This window comes from Perognathus longimembris, chromosome 13 (assembly GCF_023159225.1).
Source record: "Perognathus longimembris pacificus isolate PPM17 chromosome 13, ASM2315922v1, whole genome shotgun sequence".
NCBI lineage: Eukaryota > Metazoa > Chordata > Mammalia > Rodentia > Heteromyidae > Perognathus > Perognathus longimembris.
In genome coordinates this window covers 50827840-50833647 of record NC_063173.1, presented here as the reverse complement: position 1 = coordinate 50833647, position 5808 = coordinate 50827840, and positions in this window count along the sequence as shown.

The following is a 5808-nucleotide window of genomic DNA, read 5'->3' as shown; positions in this document are numbered from 1 at the left end:
TTCATAAGCATATGCATGCACATATAAGTCAGAAAGACTGTATTTATACATTGCATAGCCAAATATTCTTAAACTCTCCCATAAATTTTATTAATGTGTTTATATTTTATGTCAGGGACTGTTTAAATGCTGCAACATGATCTCACTTAGGTGAAAGTAGATTAGAGATTAGCAGAGGGAGAACAGGACAAAATTCATTCTTTCTATGAAGAATTTTGAACTGATGCTTTATGAAGACATGATTATAAATAGAGAATGGAGTATGTCCAGACTTTAGTATTGCAAAAACACATGCAGGTATTAACACATGACAAGGTTTTGAATAAATATGTATAATTTTTATGTATTAGGTAAAGGCAAAAAGGAAAATGAGATAAAGAATAATAAATGTCCGTACTGAAAGAAAATGCTCTTAAATGATTTCAAGTATGGCAACAATTCAGTAATTAATAAAAATATTATGAGGTTGCTACTTCAACTTCTAAAATACATCTCTTATTATACTAGCCTATGATATTTTAATTATATTTCAATCACATATTCATTCCAATGATTCAATGTGCATATATATATAAAAATTGAAACAGGATTGATTTTGATTGTAGAAGAGTAGAATAGAAACTCATTTCAAAAACATTCATTAAAATTTGCTCATTAGTTATATAAAATTACTTTTACAAGTTATCTTCAGACTTCATATATACAAAATAATTAAATGAATGCTTAATACATGGTAATGACTTAGATTAACATTTCACTGATAGTAATGATGTAATGATGATAATCTATTATAAATGAGCTTGTTATTTATAAAATACTTTGCATTTTGGAGTAATAATAACATTGAGAAAACAAAATGTTTACCAGCCATACAATGAACAAAGGCCTCATATCTAAAATATATGCACAACTAAAAACATTAAATTCCTTCAAAACAAAACTACAAAGAACCAATAGACCCCTCAACAAGTGGGCTAAAGATTTAAAAAGAGACTTCTCTGCTGAGGAAATGAGAATAACCAAGAGACATATGAAAAAGTGCTCTACATCACTGGCCATGAAAGAAATGCAAATCAAAACAACACTGAGATTCTACCTCACCCCAATAAGAATGTCCTTTATCAAGAAAACTAACAATAATAAATGTTGAAGGGGATGTGTCCAAAAGGGAACCCTACTTCATTGTTGGTGAGAATGTAAACTGATTCAGCCACTCTGGGAAGCAGTATGGAGATTCCTCAGAAGGCTAAACATAGAGCTCCCCTATGACCCAGCAGCCCCACTTCTGGGCATCTACCCAAAGACCACAAACAAGAAAACACAAAAGCTACCAGCACAACCATGTTCATCGCAGCACAATGTGTCTTTTGGAAAATATGGAACCAACCCAGATTACCCTAAGTAAACGAATGGATCAGAAAAATGTGGTACATATACAAAATGGAATTTTATGCATTTTTAAAGATTGGAAGCATGAGTTATTTTATTTTTAATTTTCTGCAATTGGATGATATTTTATAATTCCAAACTTACAGTTAAATGCAGAAATAAACATTTAGACAGGATGAGGTTATGCTTACCTATTTCAATCTAGATTAAATTAAATACTTAGCCTTTCATGACTTCATAACAAGTGTCAAAGCAGAAAGATTTATTTAAGATCAGATAAATTGCTTTATGTGAAAGGGAATCTTGTCTAATGTATTTTTTTCTCAGAACAAAAGGTGTTCTTTATGTACAAACTCTTCTCTACCCTTGGGATCACCAGCTCCTGTCCCATGTAACCTTCTAATTTAACTAGGTCATTTTGCCTGTCACTCAGGGAGTTGGGCACAACAATGAAAATGTATATAGTCCTAATATTAGTTTTGTAAATTCTCAACCTCTCTTTTTCCTTGTGATCATAAAAGTAAGGGAGGAATGGGTTGGGATGGGAGGGTGAGGATGTTGACATGGATCAAAATGCATTGTGTTCATATACTGGATGGTTAAACAGCAACTCTTTTGTACCTCTGCTTTTAAAGTAATTAATGAAATATATGAAATATATGTCTTCAAAATATGAGAACACAATTAAAAGTTTCTATAATATGATGAAAAAACGCAACACTTTAAACTCAAATCACTGAAAATGAGATGTCAGTGTTTTAAATTGGTCTAAACAGTTTCTTCTACATATTCTCATGTATGTTTAGATTTAAATATAATTTCTCCAGATGAGAAAAAAACATTCAATGCTTGTTTCTCTGAGCCTGACTTACTTCACTTAACGTTATCTTTTCTAGGTCTAGCCATCTTCCTGCAAATGTCCTAGTTTCTTTTAGCTCATAGATGAATACATTTCCATTGTATGCATGTGTTTCTTGTTGTTGTTTTTTTTCTTGACCCACTTGTATTGTAGGACATAGCTTGGCAATTATGAAATATTGCAGCAGTGATCATGGAAATGGAACTAATTATTTTGGAGAGCTGGTTTGAACACAGGCATTGAACACATTAGGAAACCATCTCTACCACTTGTGCTGTGCCATATTCTTTAAAATTCTTTATTTTGTAGTAGTGACTTCTTATATGTTCTTATGATGTTTTGGGACTTGTGTTTTTCTTGTCCTTTCTTCCCTCATGCAGTAGCAATGCTTACAGGAGTCTGCTACTAAACTTGTACCAAGTGTACACATCTGGTATAGCATTGAATATATGCATTAATGGAAATACTGCAAAGAAATCCCTTTGTATAATTAACAATGTACACTAATAAAAATGATTCTTCTAATATTTTAAAAACACAAAAATACAGACTGTGGCAATACCACCTGTGGAAAATGCTTATCTAAAAAGTAGTATGTGCAGAATATTCACAGGATTCTCAAAACTTAACAACAAAAGAGGGAAAATATGATAAAAGAATGTAGAGAATAAATGAATGTATCTAAGTGTATTGGCAAATGTCTATAATCTAAGCACTCAGAAGACTGAGGTAAAGTGATCACAGTGTAGATTACCTAGTATAGTCCTGCTTCAAATGAACACACACACACACACACACACACACACACACACACACACACACACTTTAGGCTTTAGGTCTGGCCTGGAAAAGAGCTCCTAACCATGTCCTCATAACCTGATTGTCAATCACCTGACTATGAGTCAGCAAAATATTCCAGTCTCTGACATCACTTCCTTATCTGTTGAGTTCATTTCCTGAATTGCTCTGGTCATGCTTCCCTCTGACAGTGAGAGGCTCCCCAGACTCTGAGATCACTTCTACATCCACTGTGATCCCACCTCCCACCTTTCCCTATATAATCTTGCTCAACAGGATCCTTTCCTCTTTTTCCCCTTTTTCTCTTCTTCCTCTCTGTCTCCTCACACCTCCACATCATGGCAGCCCTCAATTTGTTCTCTCACCAATAAACTCTTTTCTCTCTTCCTGATCCATGTGATGGGTTTCCTTTCCTTCAAACCTTAAAACACACACACACAATATAAATAGATAAGACAGACAGACAGATGATAGTCAAATCTAGGAGTCTATGACTCATGCTTATAATCCTACCTACTGAGGAGGTTGAGATGTGAGGATCTTGTTTCAAAGACAGTCCAGACAGGACAGTCCCTGAAACTGCTAGCTTATCTTATGTTATCTTGCCTTATCCTTTCTCCAGTTGATTACCAGAAAACTGGAAGTGTAACTGACAGTCATAGAGCTCTAACCTTGAGCAAAAAGATAAGAGGCAGCAACCAGGTTCTAAATTTAAACCCTATAAACAACAACAAAAACTTATTAATTAACTAAAAAGATGCACAAGACTAGTTTCTAGATAACTAAGAAGATATTACAATGTCATATAAAAGTTTCCAATGTTGCACAAATACTTAAATAACTTCATCTATGATGAAATAAAATCTATCATAAAATGACATAAGTAAAATGGTAAATAACTATATTACTTTAGAATATTGATAGTTTTTATTGTACCGATATGATATTTCTAGAACATGTCTGTGTATTTGTTAAGAGTTTACTTGTTAAACCACCTCTAGATACATTAAAGACCTTCATTATATTTTTTGAGCACGTATATATGTGTCTATATAGAAGGGTGACACAGGTATTTATTCTCTTGTATTAAAATTATTACAATTAGAAAGGGCACCACTAAACTACACTGGTTATTGAACGCATTCATGATCCGGTCACTGCTTGGAATTGTAGGCTGTCACCATGACCTGTCATTAATGAAACAAATAGACTTAATATCAGGGCAGTTGAGCCACAAATTACTTTTCTAGCTTGGGTTCCAGCTTAGCAAGTTCTTATAAGTACATTTTATATGCAGAGAACATCTGTGTTTCCATGTTAGTACTCCTACAGAGGAGTAGGTGAGGGCTCCTTTGCATGGCTCTGCCCATCATATATACAACAGGGTGGTGGGGGATGGCTGAGGTCTGCAAGCCAGTTTCCCTATGGAGAAGGAAGACTGAAGTTATAGATCATGGAACTATACTACAACTCTGAAAGCTCAATGTTCAATGACAAAAAATAAAATTATTTCCAGCTTTACGTCTTGCCTATCTGTGTCCTGTACGTACACCCTTCTACATACACTCTTATACCATAAATAATATGTGACTCTAATGTAACACCTTGGGACCTCATATTTTTTACTAATTACTAAAGGAAAGAGAGATGGAGACTTTTAGAAAGAAAAAAATATGATAGCTAGGCATGTTTTTGTGGTGGACACAGATTCCTTCAGTGTCTGGCAAAATGGTTTAGATAATTAGAATATTACATGAGAAACCCAGTGGTCCCTGGGGAAGAGTAGTGTCAGTACTTAAAGGACAACATTAGTTTTGAGAATAGAATGTTTTTCAGAGTTAGGTACCATCTGTCTTAAAATACATAACCCTCCACAGTTTTCCTTGCTTTTCTCTCAATTCTTATGCAGATAGATAAGGTCGGTATTACCTTTAACTTCAATGACAACTTACGTCTAATACAAATGTATTTTTAGAAACATCTGTGTACATAGAAATACTTTATAGTAGCGTAAAATCATAAAATAATTGTTTTCCTTCTCTTCCTTTATTTTTATCTTTCTTTTTAAAAATTATCTATATGTTCAGCATGTCAGTTTGTTAGTGTAGTTTTAAGCCCTGATTCAGGTAGATTTTTTTTCACTACTCTACATTTAATTTCAAAAAGACTAATTTTTACATAGTGAAGACATGTATTAATGATGTCAATATTTTCATGAGTCACACTAAAAATTAAAATTTAATTCATTCAAGTTTAATTCACTTCAATGTATTTATCTAATCATGGTAAATATGTATATACATGCATAGACTGTTGAGCATATCTTCTTAAAGCACAATTTTATGTAAATTATGCACAAATTGGTAAATGAATGCAATTGCAATGTGATTATATTTTATCCAGGGGATTTATGCTTACTTTTGATTATAGACACTGTCAGTCTCTAGTTCAAATAGTACTGGAGTGAGTATGTGAATGAAACCATATTAATCACTGTAAAATAGGATATTTAAAATAGTTTTATACTCTTGATTTGAGATCATAGCTTGCAAGTGTTATTATTAGGTACAATTTGTGGCGATCTTATACACTCTTTTACAATATGACTTCTTACATGTATTTATTTCTCCTTTTCATTTTCTTTGTTGTTCCTTTACACTGACACACAAAAAAATTGTGACAAGTTTTTACAGGTGTGCATTATGTTATGCTAAAACCAGGGTAAATATCTCTGAATAATTTCCCATTTTGGTGGTAAGTAT